The 20,229-nt window shown below is 42.1% G+C and overlaps 1 protein-coding gene across 1 annotated transcript in view; it reads right to left on the minus strand.

Moving 5' to 3' along the window:
• Nucleotides 1-17,924, minus strand: part of LOC132828789 (cytoplasmic aconitate hydratase) — a 73,007-nt gene extending 55,083 nt beyond the window's left edge. The window contains exon 1 of the mRNA XM_060845883.1: nucleotides 17,839-17,924. The gene's annotated coding sequence lies outside the window, so the exon portion shown is untranslated. The remainder of the gene's footprint in view (nucleotides 1-17,838) is intronic.
• Between the last annotated feature and the right edge of the window lie 2,305 nt (nucleotides 17,925-20,229).

Here is a 20,229-nt window from a genome sequence, read left to right on the forward strand (position 1 = left end):
TTCTGCTTTTGTTTCAAAGTCCAACATGGGCAGTCAAATGTCTGAAGCCCTGTCCCACAAAAGCAATGGAGGTTTCAACCAATCCTGAACAGTAAACAGGACCTGCGTGGCAATATTAAATCCCACCTATGGATTAACACGATCTGTCCTATTCTTGCACCTGCAACAAAACAAATATCATCTGTAGTATGGGTGGGTGTAGACTAGGTGACTGTTTCACAGAACACCTACACTGTCTGCAAAGACCCTGAACTCCCCATTGCCTGCCATTTCAACACACCACCTTGTTCCCTGGCCAACATCTGTGTCAGGCTTGCTAGCGAAGTTCAGTGCAATCTGAAAGAATAACATCTCAGTTTCCGCTTGGGACTCTCCAACCTTCTGGATTCGATATCAAGTTCAACAAATTTGGGGCTTTGGCATTTTCCCTATACTTTCCCCCACCCTTACACACCAGGCCTTGTGATCACATGGTTTGCCATTAAACACAACTTATTGTTGGCCACTAATAGCGCCATTAGTAGCCACTCATTCTCCTAAGCTGACTGCTTTCCAACCTTTATCTGCCCAACTGTTTTTCTCTTGCTTTGGGCTCTATCTCCCTCTATCATGTAGTCTGTATCTCCACTCTAGCTTTTTCAGAAAGAAATGTTTTCCTAACTACCATGAATTCTGAAGAGGAGTCACTGGACCCAAAACATTAACTCTGCTTTCTCTCCACAGATGCTGCCAGACCTGCTGGGTTTTTCCAACAATTTCCATTTTTGTTTGATTTCCAGCATCCGCAGTTCTTTTGGTTTTTTGATCAATGCAAAAGGCATTAAGCTCCAAATAACCGAAATGAAGCCATCTAGAGGTGTTTAGTATGATGTTCCATTCGCAATTCCTCAGATAATGAAGTAACTGCATATACATAAAGGAAGATCTGGACAAAATCCAGTCTTAAACTGATAATGGGCAAGTAGCACAAAATAGACAGTTATAAATAGTAAGCTGGTACTGCCAGTAAACATATTATGGGTCCAAATTCAGAGTCATGTAGGCAGAACAAAGGAAAAACTGCAAATGTTGTTTGTGGATTTTTATTGTCCTTTAATTTATCAAGATATCATACAAAATACCAAACACACTATCATAAACTGTACTTTCAGCAGAACATGGAACAAGAGGTCATTCAATCCTTCATGTCATGATTCATTTAAGATCATGGCTGATCTGTATTTTTAAACCCCATCTAATCATCTTGGTTTCATTTTTTTTTAAAATACCATAACCCTTCTGAGTCACTGGACGCGAAATATTAACTCAGCTTTCTCTCCACAGATGCTGCCAGACCTGCTGAGTTTCTCCAGAAATTGTTGTAGTTTTGACGCACCAATTGCAAGATCGTTTCACATTACACTGCCTTTTTTCATAAAGAAGTGCTTCCAGTCATTGACGCTACGTAGACTAGCTTTAATTGAGGTTATACTGCCTTGTTCAGAACTTTTACTAGCAGAAACACCTTTCATTTATCTTGGTCAGCGGAGCTGAATAAACATCCTGGTATTGAATCTGATGCTTATAAATGACTGCGTGCCCATTCTAATCTTTAAAGTCTGTATCAACTAGATGTAGATTTCTCCAGTAGTGGAAGAGGCTTAGTCACTAATAAATCCAACTAGGAATTCAGAAGCCTCTTCAGCTAAAAAGGTGGTGAGTGTGAAATTTACTATTTGTATAGATTTTTGGTCTTGGTTTCGAGATGCATGCAATCCCACATTAACATATCAAAGCATTTCTCACAATGACATATCAAATGAATTAATTGTAAGGGAATATACACAATTATGTTAAACTTGTTAAGGATCATGCTTTAAAAAACACAAGTTCAGTCAAATCTGTATAAAACATTGATAAGACCACATTTGCAATACTGTGAAAGTTCTGTACATTAAAAACATCAGCAAAAACTTGACAGATGAAATGTAATGTGGGGGAAAATGTGAGATTATGCACTTAGGTAAAAAAAAGAGCAGCTAAATATTATTTAAACAGAGAGCGACTGCAGAAAGCTACAAAACAAATGGATTGGGAGTCCTCATCCATGAATCACAAAAAGCTAATATCAAGCTCAGTGAACAACAGAGAAAGCAAATGGAATAGAAAGTGTAGGGAGGTTTTGTTAAAAGAATCCAAGGCACTAATCAAACCACAGTTTGAATACTGTAAACAGTTTTGTGCCCATTCTCTAAGGAAAGATATAATGGCATTGGAGGCTGCCCAGATAAGGTTCACCAGGTTGCTACCAGGTATGAGGTATCATCTATGAAATTCAAGACTGGGTAATGACCAGTGAGAGGTCTTTAAAATTATAAAAGAAATTTGATACAGTAGAGGTAGGGACAAATTTTCCACTTGCAGACAAAAATCAAAACTAGGGGACCATCTATATATCTAGCCCTAATAAATCCACTAAGGAATTTAGGAAAAATTTCTTTATCCACTAAGTAATGGAACAAATACCACATTTAGTATTTAAGGGGAATCTAGCTAAAAGCATGAGGGGAGAAAGGAATAGAAAACATGCTAATTGGATGAATTGAAGCGGGTTGGAAGAGATGAAATTTTAAACACCGAATAGGTCAGGCCATCTGTAAATCCTATCGAATTCAATATACTTCTTCATTCACATTAAACATCTCAATTATAATTACTCCTTTAATATTCTACCTCAAAGAAAGCCTAATTAATGCAACATCTACCTAATTCCTTCATATTGGCATCCAAAATTACTACGTATAAACAGAAGATGTAAGAGGCCAAGTTCAAGTCTCACCAATTCCAGGTGTATCACAGCACCCTTGAAAAGGTTAATTCAAAATTTTAAAAAGGATTCTGCACTGCCTTTTCATCAAACCAGTTACACCTGGTTTACAATCCGCAAATATAGTACAATCAGAAATGTGTTGCCCTTCCATAAGATTTGATATAGTATCTTGAGAATAAATCAACAAATCAAAACTAGAGCTTCTCCAATTTAAAGTTAACATAGTAATCAGTGTACCACAAAAATGTTCCATAATAATTAAACAATATTTGCCAGTGAGAAGAACTTAAAAGTTAATTCTTAATCAAAATGACATCTGTACAGACTTTTATTATTTTCCTCACTCCAAGTTCACCCTTCATTATTACACTACAGCAACATGAAAAATCAGGAATGTATTGGATGATTTATTCACCTTGTTCATCATACATTAAAATATATAAAGAAACCATAGAAAGTTACCACACAGAGCAGAGTTCATATTCATACAACTGAACTGCAAGCAGTTTTGACCTGGCTTACAGCACCTTCGCCCAATTAGCACTTCCGAGTACTGCATCCTGGCAATCCAACGAATAATGTAGACAATAGGCTGTGTCATCTCCATTGGGGGGGGGGGGGGGGGGGGGGGGGGGGGGGGGGGGGGGGGGGTGCGGGCGGCGCTCCACAGGTCTTTGTGATTAAAATTTAGGTGATGGAATGATAACTGACCCGAAGACGAAAATGATGATGCCCATCATATTGTATGTTGGTGTAGCCCTGCATTGGCACATTCAGGCCTCAGTGGTAGCAGAGATTTACGACAATATTCTTCTATGACCCGGATGGATTAGTGGGGTATAACGGAGGTAGGAGTACATCTGCGCGCATGCAGCCATCTGTTCCTGTATCTGTATTTTCAGAAGAATTTTCTCCCGTGTGCACCAAATGCTATCTAAATCTTGGGATATGTTAAGTGCCATTCTGGATCTATGTGCTCCACAAAATCTCAACAGGACAGCGATGAGTTGAGGGCGTGTACTCTACCTTTAAGTGAGAACAAATGTCGTAGAAATTGCTCATCTAACATCCTGCTCTCAAAGAAATTAGACAACACTTGCTACCAAAGTACCTTTTCATGTTAAACATATTCGCAGTAAAAACAAACTGAACAACCCAGGGTGATCCTCAGCTGAAAGAGATTGAAGACACAAGACGACAGTGACTGTGTGGTTTTGAAATTAAGTTGATGTAACTTCAGTAAATGTCGTATTGTAACAGCATATTGCTATAGAGTTGGAGGCAGATAGTAAGCAATTCAGAGAAAGGGGGTTTAGAGTTGTGAACAGTTGTTGGTTAATGTTCACTTTTAGAGTTAAAAAATAAATTGATGTTATTTACTTTAAATAGTGGAATTTGGGAGTTCTCGGTCACTCATTTTAACAAATTACAAGGCCAAGCAAGCTTTTCTGCATGTTTGGTTCAATTAACAGAGGGATTCACCTCCATGTCGTAATAGATTGGGGGGGCTCCTCATTCAAGATTTGGACAGATTTAAACACATCCAGTCAGGGACTTGGACAGATTTGAACAGATTTTGGGTACGAAAGATCCCAGCAGATTTAAATACTTGCTAAATAATGCCCTAGATCTTTAAATAAAATAGGTGAGAAAATTTGTTTACTTGTGGTTGGTAAAATTAAAAGAGGAAGGAAATTGCTGTTAACATTGCAAAAGAGGTTCTAGGGTTTGAAGATGCTTCCCAAATTTGTTAAATTCAGAAAGACAGTGGAAGGATGTACTTTTAGAATTAGAAAATAGGTTAGAATTGGGTTTAACCAGGGACAAAAGGAAAGCTGAAATTGTAATAGAGTTGGTCAAGCTCTTAGGTGTAACAGAGAAACAGACAAGTGCAGTAGAGTTTGGGGCGGCACGGTGGCTCAGTGGTCCGCACTGCTGTCTCACAGCGCCAGAGATCGGATTAGATTCCTGCCTTAGGCAACTGTCTGTGTGGAGTTTACACATTCTCCCCGTGTCTGCATGGGTTTCCTCTGGGTGCTCTGGTTTCCTCTCACAATCCAAAGATGTGCAGGTTAAGTGAATTGGCCATGCTTGGTTGCCCAGGGATGTGCAGGTTAGGTGCATTATTCAGGCGCAAATACTGAGTAGTAGAGGAATGAGTCTCTGGAGACTCAGTGTGAATTTGTTGGGCCAAAGGGCCTGTTTCCACACTGCAGGAATTCTATTTCTAGTTAGAAAAACTTAAGTTGTAATTTAGGCAAACGGAGTGAGAAGATAAAGCAAGGAAAAAAGCCATACTAGAGGAAAAAGAAAAGGAGAGAAAGTTCTTAGATGAGCAAAAAGAAAGAATTTGAACTTCAGAAGCTGTGAATTAGTCAAGAAAGTCAAGTTAACAGGATGGAGATGAAGAGAGAAGGTAGGGACATAAACAAGTGTGTTAAAACATCGCCACGTTTTGATGAGAAAGTTGTTGTATCTTTCTTTATTTCATTTGAAAAATTAGCTAGACAGATGGAGTGGTCAGAGAACTTCTACGTAATGCTAGCTCAGACTAAGCTGGTCTCAGGGCTAATGAGGTATTTGCAGCACTGTCAGATGAGGGGTCAAGAGATTATGCCAACGTCAAAAAGGCTATTTTGAGTGCTTATAAATTGGTACCAGAAGCATATAGACAAGGGTTCAAAAACAAAGAAGGAACCAGATCAAACATATGAGTTCCAAAGTAGTAAACATAGTAATTTTGACAGAAGGGTGTGGCCCTTAAAGATAGATAAGGCATACGAGTCTCTAAAACAGAGATTATTCTATTCGACGAGTTTAAAAACACTCTTCCAGAGATGATAAGAACTTGTTCTCACTACTTGAACTTTCAGTTAATCCACAAAGACAGAGATGGCAAACTAATATGCATTGGTGCATAAAGAGAAATTTAGCTCCCGGCAGAATTTCATCCTGAGACAGATAGAAATTGGGAGAAGGGGACATCCTTCACTACAAAACAAAGCATGAACCAGACTGGGAATAGTTTATCATAAGTGAAAAAGGAAACTCAAGAGAGTGAAAAATCTCAGGTGCTTTCACTGTAAAAGAGTGGATCACAAAAGTACAGTGCTGGTGGTTTAAAAAGGACACTGGGAAATGGTATTTTCACTGCCAGAAGGTGGGACACATAAGATCACAGTGCTGGTCACTGAAGCAAGTCGCTTTGGGAAAAGATGTGATAAAAGAGGCTAAGCTAATGGGATTAGTGGAAGTAGTAAAGGAAACTCCAAGAAAAGTTGAGGAGCTACAGGAGAGTGCACAGCCGAGGCAGGGGCTGGGTATTGAGTTAGTGCCCAATCTCTATAAAGACTTCACCTCTGTGGGTAAAGTTTACTCAGGAAGAAAGGGGGAAGAGGGGAAAGAATTTACAACTTTGAGATATGGGAGCTAATTAGTCTCTAATAGCAAGAAATGAAAGTATTTGCACTCTTTCTGACGTTACCCGAGAGAATGGTAATTTGTGAAATAGATGGACAGAAATTTAGCGTTCCCCTGTGAAGATCAGGTTGCAGAGCCAAATCAAGACTGGGGAAGTAATAGTGGGAGTGATTGACAGAGTGTCAGTTCCAGGAATACAGTTTGTTCTTGGGAACGATCTGGCAGGATGCAAGGTGTAAGTGACACTCCTTGTTGTGGAGAAGCCAAAAGGAAAACCAGGGAACAGAGGAGTTAAAAGAAAAATACCCTGGAATTTTTTCCAGACTGTGTAGTAACAAGATCCTACCGTCATAAGTCACAGCAAGAAGCAAACACTAAAGAGAAAGATGAAGAAGTTGATTTTCAGCTAGCTGACACACTGTTAGATGTAATGGTGCAGGAAAAACCTGAACAGGAATAGGGTCAGGCAGAAGTATTTAGAAAGGATAATGGACTTACAACAGAAAGACAAAACAATAAAAAGGTATATATATTGATACATACACTAAAAAGGAATCAATGTATTCCTGAAGGTTATTTAAAGGATAGAATCCTAACTATCCTAGGTTAGTGCAAAGGAGAAACGGGCAGAAGAGCACCAGATTGTGTAGCCGGTAGCATACAGACAGGAAGAATTGCAGGTCATCTGGGTGTGAGGAAGACTCAGGGTAAGGGTACAAAAGCAATTCCATTGGCCTAGGCTGCATAAATGTTAGATTCTTTTCCAGAGACTTCAATGACACAAGGTGCCATTCGCGCACACCATCTTCTGCAAACAGTTAAAGTTTATTAAAGCTTGTATAAGCTAGATGACCCCCTTGGACCCTCTTCACAGGCATGCGAAGTCAGGTCAAAGTGTTGCCCTGAACAAAGAAAACACATCCCTTTTATACAGGTTAGTTGCCAATGCTTATTGAGGAAACTGGAGCACCCAAAAATGTGCAGGCTAGGTGAATTAGCCATGTTAAATTGCCCATAGTGTTAGGTGAAAGGGTAAATGTAGGGGAATGAGTCTGGGTGGGTTGTGCTTTGGCTGGTCGGTGTGGACTTGTTGGGCCGAAGGGTCTGTTTCCACACTAAGTTATCTAATCTAATCTAAATCAAACATACCAAATGATAGGTAAGCTACAGACAGAAATAAAATCAAGACCTTTGTTACCAATTCCCACATTCAAAGAACCTTTCACACGGGATGTGATTGATTGTATAAGTCCCCTCCCTAAAGTTAGAAGTAGGAACGAATATTTGCTAACTATAATGGATGCGTCTACCAGATTTCTGGAGGCAATTCCATTACAGAGTATTAAAGCAAAAAGGGTGGTGGAGGAATTAGTAGCTTTTTTTTAAATCCAGTATGGGCGACCAGAGAGATTCAGTGAGACCAAGGGTCTAATTTTACTGCTAGGGCGTTTAAGGAACTCATGGATAGCTTAGGCATACAGCACTTTAAATAAAGGCGTACCATCCTGAATTCCAGGGAGCCTTGGAAAAGTGGAAGACCCTGTAGACCATGCTAACAGGGCACTGTCAGGATTAGCCAAATGAGTCATAGAGATGTACAGCACAGAAATAGACCCTTCGGTCCAACTCACCCATGCCGACCAGATATCCTAACCTAACCTAGTCACGTTTGCCAGCACTGGCCCGTGTCCCTCTAAACCCTTCCCATTCATATACCCATCCAGATGCCTTTTAAATGTTGTAATTGTACCAGCCTCCACTACTCCCTCTGGCACCGCATTCCATACACGCACCATCCTCTGTCGCCTTTTAAATCTTGCCTCTCGCACACTGATCCTGTGCCATCTAGTTCTGGATTCCCCCACCCCAGGGAAAAGACCTTGTCTATTCGTCCTATCCATGCTACTTATGATTTTATAAACCTCTCTAAGGTCACCTCTCAGCGCCTGACGCTCCAGGGAAAACAGACTCTCCCTTTAGCTCAAATCCTCCACCCTGGCAACATCCTTGTCAATCTTTTCTGAACCTTTTCACATTTCACAACATCCCTCCTATAGCAGGGAGACCAGAATTGCACACAGTATTCCTAACCAATGTCCTATACTTCTGCATCATGGCCTCCCAACTCCTATACTCAATGCTGTGACAAATAAAGACAACCACACAAACACTTTCTTCACTATCCTATCGCCCTGTGACTTCACTCCCAAAGAACTATGAACCTGCACTCCAAGGTCTCTGCACAGCAACACTCCCCAGGACATTATCCTTAAGTGTATAAGTCCTGCTAAGATTTACCTTTCCAAAATGCAGCACCTCACATTTATCTAAATTAAACACCATCTACCACACTGGCCCCTCTGATCAAGATTTCATAGTACTCGGAGGTAACCTTTGTCGCTGTCCATTACACCTCCAATTTTGTTGTCGCCTATAGACTTACGAAACATAACTCCTATGTTCACATCCAAATCATTTATATAATTGAAGAAAAGCAGAGGACTCAGCACTGATGCTTGTAGCACACCACTGGTCACAGGCCTCCAGTCTGAACAGGAACCTTCCACCGCCACCCTGTCTCTTCTACCTTCGAGCCAGTTCTGAATCCAAATGGCTAGTTCTCCATGTGATCTAACCTTGGTAACCAGGAGAAAGTGGTTGGAAGGTTGGATCTGGATTGAAGTGGGGGGAGGTAAAATTTGGAAACTGGTGCAGTCAACATTGATGCTATGTGGTTGTGAAGTCCCAAGGCAGAAGATGTGGCATTTTTCCTGCAGTTGACAGATGGCTTTGATTTGGCAGTGGAGGCAGCCTAGGATGTGAATGCCCTTGGGAGGAGTTGGAGAGAGAGTTGAAGTGGTTGGCCACAGGGTGGTGGGGTTGTTTGGTGTGTGCAGACTACAGATTTTCCCTGAACCACTCCACAAGTTGGCGTTCTGTCTGCCTGATGTAGATGATACCACATCGAGAGAAACGAATGCAATAGATGAGGTGGGCAGATGTGCAGGAAAATTTCCGCTCACTTTTAAATGACTCTTTCAGGCCTTGGATGGAGGTGTGGGTGCAGGTTTTACACCTTGTGCGGTGACAGGGGAAAGTGCCGGCTGTAGATGGCGGGTTGCTGGGGGGGCAGGGCTAGACCTAACATGGGAGTTGTGGAGGGAATGGTCCCTGTCGAACGCAGATAGGGGTGGGACCAGACTGTAGGTGGCAAAAATGGCCGAGGATAATGCACTGTATCTGGAGATTCATGGGGTGGAAGGTGAGGAGGACCTGAGGGCATTCTATCCGTGCGGTTGGAGGGGTGGGTTTGAGAGCGAAGATGCAGGGCATCTACAATGTCCTGGAGTGGAATTGCTCCTTGGGAGCTGATATCGCAAAGGCGGAGGAATTGGGAATATGGGATCACGATTTTACAAGAGGGAGAGTAAGAGGAGGTGCAGTCAAGGTAACGGGGACAGTCGGTGGGTTTGAAATAGATATCTGTGTTGAGGTAGTTGCCGGAGACCGAGACAGTGGTGTCCAGGAAGGGGAGGGTGGTATCGGAGATGGTCTATGTGAGCTTGAGGTCAGGGTGGAAGGTATTAGTGAAATTGATGATCTGTTCAAACTCCTCGGAGCATGAGGTAGCACTGATATAGTCACTGGTGCAACAGAGGAAAATATGGGGGATCGTGCCGGTGTAACTCCAGAAGAGGGACTGCTCCACGCATCCTATGAAGAGGCAGGCATAGCTGGGGCCCATGCCAGCTCCCACGGCTACCCCTCTGGTCTGTAGGAAGTGGGAGGACTCAAAAGAAGAAGTTGTTTAGAGTGAGGACCTGCTCACCAATTGAATGAATACATTGGTGGAGGGGAACCAGTTGGGTCAGCTGGAGAGCAAGAAATGGAGGTCTTGTAGGCTTTTGTCATGGGGGATGGAGGTGTATAGGGACTCAGTGTCCATTGCAAAAATGAGGTTTTGGGGGCCAGGGAATTGAAAATCATAGAGGATGTGGAGGACGTGGTTGGTGCCCCGGACATACATTAGGAGCTCATGGACCAAGGAAAACAGGACAGACTTGACATGAGGAGATGAGTTCAGTGAGGCAAGGGCAGACGAAGACAATAGATCAACCGGGCAGTCAGGTTTGTGGATTTTGGGTAAAAGGTAGAACCGGGTGGTGTAGAATTGGGGAATGAGGTTGGAGGCTGTGGATGGGAGATCCCGAAGTGAGGAGGTTTGGGAGATGATGGTTTGGTGATGAGAGATGGGTCATGGTCAAGGGAACAGTAGGAGGAAGTGTGAGCAAATCAGCATCTGGTTTCAGCAAGGTACAGGTCGATGCGTCACACTACCACTGCACCCTCTTGTCAGCTACCGTGCTAACCAATCTACCATGAGAAAATGTGTAGAGGTCCTTACTGAGGTCCATATGGATCACATCCACCAATTAGGTAAGGCAGAATGGATCGCAGGCTCAGATACAGGAATATCAATTTTACCTCCTTGACATTATCAAACCCATGAAGGACCCTTTGTTGATATGTGCTCTTGAAAATCAAGGGGATTAGTTGAAGGCCCAAATATGGCGATCCTTTTTATGTTTCCACCAATTATGCCACAATAAACAGGGTGGCATAAGTAACTGGATTATTGGTCTGGCCGTCCTGACAGGTTGTGGTCAGTGGGCTATTTGGAACAAGAGCTGAACATGTGTTGCTGGTTAAAGCACAGCAGGTCAGGCAGCATCCAAGGAACAGGAAATTCGACATTTCGGGCTAAAGCCCTTCATCAGGAATTAGGAAAGTGTGTCCAGCAGGCTAAGATAAAAGGTAGGGAGGAGGGACTTGGGGGAGGGGCGATGGAGATGTGATAGGTGGAAGGGGGTCAAGGTGAGGGTGATAGGCCGGAGTGGGGTGGGGGCGGAGAGGGCAGGAAGAAAATTGCAGGTTAGGAGGGCGGTGCTGAGTTCGAGGGAATCGACTGAGACAAGGTGGGGGGAGGGGAAATGAGGAAACTGGAGAAATGAGTTCATCCCTTGTGGTTGGAGGGTTCCCAGGCGGAAGATGAGGCGCTCTTCCTCCAACCGTCATGTTATGATGTTCTGGCGCTGGAGGAGTCCAAGGACCTGCATGTCTTTGGTGGAGTGGGAGGGACAGTTAAAGTGTTGAGCCACGGGGTGGTTGGGTTGGTTGGTCCGGGTGTCCCAGAGGTGTTCCCTGAAGCATTCCGCAAGTAGGCGGCCCGTCTCCCCAATATAGAGGAGGTCACATCGGCTGCAATAGATTTATTTGGAACAAGATCTTAGGGGATGCCAAATGATCTCCTCCCTGTGGAAAATAAGGTGGGGATCTCTAATCTTCACCTCTTTTGGCATATCTATGGGCGTGTTCTTCCATTTCCTGCCAATCTATCCCATTACCATTGTCCCCATCCAATTCTATTGTCCAAATGCACACATCATTCCCTTTTGCACCGGGAAACGGGATGTAAATTTTTTCAATCTCACACTCATATTTTAATTGGTCTACACCACAGGCTCTGTTTTCTTTACCTGCCTTGTCCAGGATTCTGAGCACAACCTGTAGACTCTCTCAGTCAGCTTGGCCGCAGCTTTTTGGGCTGAGATCCGATCACTGACTGTGTGCTGTGCGCCCTAGTATACTCTATCGTGCTGGGTCTGAAACTGTCCCAAGTATCCCATGTTCACCTGGTACCTCTGCTGCTTTGATTCTTATTTTCTCTATTTCATTACTTAGCTTCACCTTTTCCCATTCTCTACCTCTCAGCTGCTTTACAGAACCAGCTATTACTTTAACCTTGCCAAGTTTTAAAGCATGCTTCCATTCAGTTTTCTGCACTGTTTTCCAGCATTTCTGTTCTAGGGGTCCCAGACCTGATACTTGCTCACAGTATCGGTCGAAACACCTGGGCCAGTTATTTAGGTACTTTTTTTTAGGACCTCCACCCACTGTAGGCACTGTGTCATTTCTCATATTGTTTCCCTTAAATTTGCTGCCCTCTCTCATGGGTTCCTGTTTTTTCACTTTTCCATGACTCTGGGTCCCTGAGCACTTCTTTCCTTGGAGGTTCCAAGACTAGCTTCTCTGTGTCCTCATGGGTCTCTAACCCCAACATCTGGTTTCTCACCACCTGGTGGGTCCTCTGACCCTGTATTCGGCTTCCTTACCTCAGTTTTCCATGGGTACCTTATTCTGTACTACCTCTGGCTATTTGTCATCTTCACATTATAAGCACTTTGGGCCAGAAACAAATCACTGGTCAGAAACCTCGACCCTCTTTCACACAATTGAATCCTGGCCATCATGTGGAGAAGAGATCCTCTTAATTCAGATTCAGGCAGGATGTCCGAGGGTTCAAAGTTGGTGGGGTTTGATTTGAAGTTACATAAACACTTCTAAACGAAGGCCACTAAGAGGCACCAATATTGTCCATTGTTTTGGGCACTTCGACCAATTTATTTATTAAAAGCACCCAAATGCTCGTCAGGAGACAAAAGTACACAATGTGATTTGTGATTCAACTTGATTTTACTAACAAAATATTCCTTATTAAAACACCTGGTGAGCATTTCCCAAATTCCCAACTATTTACTCTCAATCTAACTCCATCCATCTGAGAAAGGACATTACCCGCAAAGGTCCAAATGTTTGAGCTGGGTCATTGAAATCTCCTTCCTCTCTGACATAGGGCTGGCTCTCTTCCACAAAGGTAGGTCTTGTAGGTCAGGGTGGATCTCTGTCCAGCTAGTCAGAGCTCCAATGCTGATCCTGGTTAAGCTCTTGCTGAGAAACTTCGCTGAAGGAGGTGCCAATAGGTGTGTGTCATTATCCCCTCTCATTCCACAATTTCCTGAATATTCTGTAGCCTTCGGCCAATGAGGCCATGAGCTGCAATCAAAGCATCCAATGGGATTGCACCAAGACTTTTCACTGTTATCATACCAAGGATGCGTAAAGGGCACATCCTCAGGCACTGGTTGGAAGTCAGAGTGAAATTTCGCTAATACACAATTTAGTTGTAGCTGGCTTCCCTCAATCTTATGACATTTTTGAACTTTGTTTCTGTTGTCTCTGTAGCTAATAGCTGTTGCTTGCTGTTTAAATTAGTTTGACCAGATTTATGTCAAGCCCAATTTGTCTAGCTGTGGGTCAATTTACAATATCCAATTTTCAGGCCTTGATACCGTATAATCAGAAGCAATCCACTCTCATGTGTGGTTCTGGCCCTAGCTTGAACACAGTTGCTAAAACTGACAAAAGCAGGCTTTACATTTCACATCTTTGAATGAAAAATTATTACTTCCACTGAACACATTCTACAGTCAAGTTATTTATCACTTCAAAATCACCAGTTTACTGGCAGCTATTGCTCAAACAATTCAGCCAAGTATAAATTTGTTGCAGCATCATTCAGTGAATGAGTGAAAATGGTAAGGAGGAAAGACATTAATTTCAATAGCTCCTTTCAACCTCTCAAAGTATTTTATATCCAATGATGTGCAGTCACTATCATAAGGTAGCAAATGTGGCAGCCAATTTGTGTGATTTGAGGAAGTTTGCTCCAATGTCAAAGTTTTCATAAATCTTTATTTGGCATTGGTTGAGGGTAAATATCTGCCAAAACTCACTTAATGTGGATGCTTGGTTCAACTGCTTAATTTGCTCTAACTTTTATATCCTAAATTACACTTCAGCCAAATTTCTCCACCTCTAAGTAAAGAATGGAGGAAAAGATTAAAAAAAATTAAAGATTACTTTTCACATTTTTCAACAGCAAACCATGTTCATAACACAGCAGATAAAATCTGCAAGGTCACACTGATATCTGCCTCGCGTCAGACATAACACACTTCCAGTGTCTCTCAAGCCATGTTCTACATTTGTTAACTTAATCATATGAAACAGCTTCCATTGATAATGTGACTTATCACCTAAATGTTCCACAGCATCTTCAACCAATGACATAGTTAAATGAGGACTCCAAGGCAAAATTAAGTAAGGAAGCCTACATGCTACCAGAAATTTTCATCAACAGCAACTGAAACTGATCATTTTATGTTCTTATTTAAAAATGAATCAAAGGACTTGAGAGGCAAGGCCAACATTCATTAATCATTCCAAGTTGCCTTGAGAAGGGCACGAATCTCTCTCTTGACCAGATGTCTATGTGAAGGTGCTCCCAAGTGCCAGGATTATAACTCTCAATGTTATTCATTGAGATGACCAGAGTTTTGAGAAGATTTGTAGCTCAGGTTGAGGTTCTGGATGTAGGTTTGTTCGCTGAGCTGGCAGGTTCAATTACCAGACGTTTCATCACCCTACTGGGTAACATCTTTAGTGGGCACTGTACATGATTCCTGCTTTCTGTTTATATGTTTGGGTTTCTTTGGGTTAGTGCTGTCATTTCCTGTTTTACCACCCTTGGAGGGGGGGGAAGAGAATGGTAGATAGGGTCTAACTTGGTGTGTTTGTTGATAGAGTTCCAGTTGGAACGCCATGCTTCTAGGAATTCTCATACATGTCTCTGTTAGGCTTGTCCTAAGATGGATGTATTGTCCCAGTCGAAGTGGTGTCCTTCCTTATCTATATGTAAGGATACTAGTGAGGGTGGGCTTGTTTTTGAAGAAGATCATGGGATCTTTTGCAATTAATTACTGAAGGAGTGCCACCTTGCTGCAGGTATTCTCCTTCAACTGAAATGTAATTCAGGTGGAGGATGACATTTGCAGCACTCCATCAGTGATACCTAGAAATTGATCTTCCATAATGTGCTAAAAAGTAAGATTTTGACACACCTCAAACTCAGAGATGAGAATGTACTAGTAGATACTTTTTAAAGAAATTCATGCACTAGCATGCTTTATGAAAAACAGAACCATTGTACCACCATTGAACTGTGTGAAACAGACCTCAAACTCATACCATACCAACACTGCATGTTTTCAGAAGTAAAGTGAAGAAAGAATAACTATCGCTCCGAAAATAAGTTCAAATCCCACCAGAGCAGCTGCAGGATTTAAATTCAGACAGCGATATAAACATAAAATTTTAAAAAATCAGTAACAGTGGCCATGACACTACTGGGTTGCCTTTAAATTAACATCTTATCCAGTCCACAAATGCCCTTTAGGGAAGTAAATCTGCCAGCCTGATCAGTCTGGACTCTGACTCCAGACCATCAACTGCCATCTGAAAAAATCTAATCAGCTATTCAGCTTTCCAACCTGCAGCAAAATATAATAAGTGTACAGCAACAGTTCAACAAGGCAGTTCACCACTAACTTCAAGAGTAATTAGCAACGGGCAAAATTTGGCCTCCAGTCCAATCCCCATACCCTGCAAATCAATAAGAATATACAAATCCATCGCAACTAAAACACTCTTCAAACATTTTTTATGAGCTATATTGTTACAAATTTGCTGCATGCAATTCTTAACCCATTAAAAAATATTCTGCAAATGCTGCTGTAAAATCTATTGGTGTAACAAAACATGGATTCTATTGTATATGTCTCTAGAATATGAACAGTGAGAATTTAGTGACTGATATTATTGTAAATTTAAGAAATTGAAAACAAAGATATATGCACTGAAAGGAGGGAAAACAAAGCAAAAGAAGTGCAATTTTACCTTCATCTCAACTCAATGATGGGTTGATTCCAAACATATTCCTATGCTTTCTATATAATATACACGCTGAAGATTTCAACAATTGTTTACGTTTTTCTAGCACAAGTGTCAACACACCAAATGATCAACTCAAATTAAATACGCTATGGTACCTCACTCTGAACAAAGTTGTAACAGGTATTTTTCCACTATGGTAAATGGCAAATTAATACTGATAAACATTTATTATACATATAAAAACTAAACAAAGCTGTCACAACAACAATGGCAATAAGACAAGTTGGAAACTTATTCCCACTCAGTGAATAAAATTTGTTCTGAAAGTTGTAGGAAGACTAAGTAACAGAACGGAGCAATGCATACATTACAACTGAAACCTGACAATTTGATTGCTGTACTCTGAATCCTTAACTGATTTATAAGCTGATAGCTAGTACTCATTAGTGGGTGTCAAGAGTTTAGCCAGCTATCTTAGTGAGTGCCAATTTACTACTTTAATATATAGCCAACAGCTAAACTAACCAACTTAAGATAAGTCAAACTCAGTGTGTCTCATTTACACTTGTGACACATATTGATATGCAGGGACATTTCCTTACAATAGACTTTGTGCTATTTTTGTTTAAGCAGAAGGTAGGGGGAGCATGTTGCTCTCTGTTGCTTTTGTTATGGCAAGGACTGCACCAGAGTCAAAATGTAAACTAACCAACACACTTTTCTCCTTTTTTATTTTGACGTGTTAAAAATTTTGATCGTTTGAAATTTGCAATTCTTGCACTCCTGAAGAGTGCAAAACAAAAAAGCTTTGGCAACATGCTTGCCTTTCACAAGAATTAACTGTTATGATGAATGTAATATAAATTTAGCACTGCACCCTCAAGCAGCAAAAGATTATACCCAGAAGGAATTATTAATAAGATGGCAGCATGCCACATTGCTTGACACTTTATACATCTAACAGAGAGTTGATTATGCAAAAAACAATCTAAATTTGGGAGCATCAAACTAATGAATGAGATACTTCTGGCCAACTTTCCCTTACAGATAGCATTCACAACTAGCACTATCCATAACTCTTAATAAAACCAGCTATGACCCAATGGCACTTTCTCTAAGTCCTCCTGATTATAGGCAAATAGATCCTATTCTGTTACAGTAGTGTGTCCTGACCTTTAACCTGTGGTCCCTCAGCCTCCCCAGCTCCTGCCTCTGATGCTGTCATTAGATAGAGCACAGGACTTTCCCCTAGCCCTTCCTGCAATATTGCCATGGGACTTTTCCCGAGCGCTGCCTGCATTGCTGTCATTGCACAGGATACCAAACGTATACCCAGCCGTGACTGCATTGTTATTATTACAGAAATACTGGACTTTTCCCCTCAGCTCTGCCTGCATTGCTCTCATTCCACAGGTGACTGGACTTTTCCCCCCAGCTCTGCCTGCATTGTTATCATTACAGAGATACTGGACTTTTCCCCCCAGCTCTGCCTGCATTGCTCTCATTACACAGGTTACTGGACTCTTCCCCCAGCTCTGCCTGCATTGCTCTCATTCCACAGGTGACTGGACTTTTCCCCCCAGCTCTGCCTGCATTGTTATCATTACAGAGATACTGGACTTTTCCCCCAGCTCTGCCTGCATTGCTCTCATTCCACAGGTTACTAGACTTTTCCCCCCAGCTCTGCCTGCATTGCTGTCATTGCACAGGATACCAAACGTATACCCAGCCGTGACTGCATTGTTATTATTACAGAAATACTGGACTTTTCCCCCAGCTCTGCCTGCATTGCTCTCATTCCACAGGTGACTGGACTTTTCCCCCCAGCGTCGCTTTCCTTAAGTGCAGGAGTTTCTCGTGCTGCCGCTCGAACCCGTTAACAACGACTGAACATTTCTGGACAAGCCAAGCCCACCACGTCGCCATCAATAAGAGCTGACCATTACCTTTTGAGGTCCGAAGAACCGACGGCTTACCTTCAGTTCACTGACCGAACTGCTTCATTCAGCCAACCGACCGCCCATCGCTCCCGACACCAATGCGCATGCGCCCAGCAACACACAGCCCGCCGCGCATGCGAGTGACGTCACGACCGTCGGTCACGCCCCCTTCAGCGTGGGCAAGACCGCGTGCCTCTGGGTGCAAAGTTGTTTGGAGCGTTGCCAGTCTCTAGCCATAGAAGGCTAGTCTGCAGCAGAGTCCTGTTGGCAACCAGCATTAAAGAAAGACATGACTCTGGGTTGTTTTCTGCTTGCTTTGCGCTGCCCCAGAGTATGCTCAGGGCAGATTCCATTGACGTTCTCAGAGAGGCATTGCATGATTATCTGCACACCAAAACATTTGCAGGGCCATGGATATGTCATAGAGTCATACAGCATGGAAACAGACCCTTTGGTCCACTCGTTCACACCGACCAGACATCCCAACCTGATCTAGACCCATTTGCCATCATATTGTGCATATCCCACTAAACCCTTCCTATTCATATACCCAGCCAGATGCCTTTTAAATGTTGCAATTGTACCAGCCTTCACCACTTCCTTCAGCAGCTCATTCCATGTATGCACCACCTTCTGTGTGAAAGAGTTACCTCTCAGGCCTTTTGTAAATCTTTCCCCTGTCACCTTAAATCTAATGCCCTCTAGTTTTGGGTTCCCCCGCCTAGGGGAAAATAAACTTGGCTTTTCACCTTATCTTTGCCCCTCATGACATGAGATTGAACTAGAAAAGATTCCTCAGGTGAGGAGATAGACTTCTAGGAGTTGCCATACCCCTGAGAGACCGATCATATCAATATAGACTGTAGGAGGTTAATTTTCTTTTTCCATTTTTTTGTAAGTATCCCTGACGTATATGTGTTGGCTACAATGCCTGTATAATAGTAATAATTGTTACATGTATCTATATTAAGAGGAGTTCAACTTGCACTAACCTTTCTTTTGCCTTAAGTCCAAATATGAAATTCCAGGAAAATAATGACAAGGAGGAAGGGGGTTGAGGCAAAAGTGCAGAATCTCTGGAAAACATTTTCCTCCCAAATGCAGGGCTTTCTTAATGTGGCCCTACCTAAGGTCAGTTTTGATCAGTGGTGCGCTGCTTTCTACCATGAAAGCCTGCCCTCCAAAAGGCTTCTTTGCATGTTATGATTTTCTGACTCAGTTTTCAATGTATCTTCAGCACATACCTGAACCAAGCCAACCCAAAACTCTTAATCTACTCCTTAGTTTCGGGTTGTGCAATGACAGCCTGTGTTGCCAATGAATTCACTAATGACACCAGCCAGCAAGGGAAATTAGATCCTTTCATAATCAAATTCTGCAAACAGATGCAGATAACAGCCTGAGATAAACCTAACTGATGTCTGCATTGATGACCATCTGGAAATTATGTGATAAACCCATGGATCAGTAAATTACCCTCCCACAAATACCACAATAAAATCACTAATACATACTACTGTTTGGCTTGTTGCAGACTGTAAATCACCATACTTCAATTCTCAAGGTTTCATATCCAGTGTTGGTTGAAGTTGGCAAATAGGGTTGGATGAGATGACATCCAGTCCCAAAGCTACTCTGTTGAAATTTATGCAGAATCGAAGATGAGATGTTGGGTAAGCTGGAGAAAAATGCATTTTGCCAAGTTTTTAAATGTCAGGTGTGGAGCTTGCTGTATAAATTGCTGATCAATTATCTAAATGCAACGAGGTTACCTTTTTATTCATGAAATCAAACATTTCAATTTGGTGTGAGTTTAAACTCTGGCAAGGCAGCAGCCTCCTCTCCTCCTCCAGGTTAGCTGGTGTTCTACATTGCTTTCACTTTGATCTGCTTCATTTTCATCTGATGCTTCTCCAGTTTCTTTTGCTCCTAGTGAAGAGCAGCCTTCTCAAGCCAGTGCTAGATGGACATGATTGGACAAATGGCTTCCTCCTGTGCTGGAATATTCAATGGTTTTATGACTTTCATTTAAAATTGTTGTAAAAGCTTTGTTGGTGGAACAATTGACATTTGAAGGAACAATGAAGCATCCTTCAGTAAAGTGAAAAAGCACTTGCCCACTTTACCTTTGATGCAGGAAGGTGAGGCATTGCAGGGATTGACATATTGACAAATTTTAGCTATAAAGAAAGATTAGTGAAGATGGAGTTTTCTTTGGAACAGTGGGGACTCAGGGGAGATTTAACTGAGGTGTGAAAAATTGTGAGATCTTGGATAGTGTTGATAGGAAAGATTTACTTGCATTTGCAAGGAAATCAATAAACAGGAGCATGGATTTATAGTAATTAGTGAAAAGATTGGAGGGGAGTTGTTTTTCTTTATCATCCAGAGAATGATGCATATCAGGAAGTTACTGCCTGAAAGGAC

This window comes from Hemiscyllium ocellatum, chromosome 2 (genome assembly GCF_020745735.1).
Source record: "Hemiscyllium ocellatum isolate sHemOce1 chromosome 2, sHemOce1.pat.X.cur, whole genome shotgun sequence".
NCBI classification, from domain to species: Eukaryota; Metazoa; Chordata; class Chondrichthyes; order Orectolobiformes; family Hemiscylliidae; genus Hemiscyllium; species Hemiscyllium ocellatum.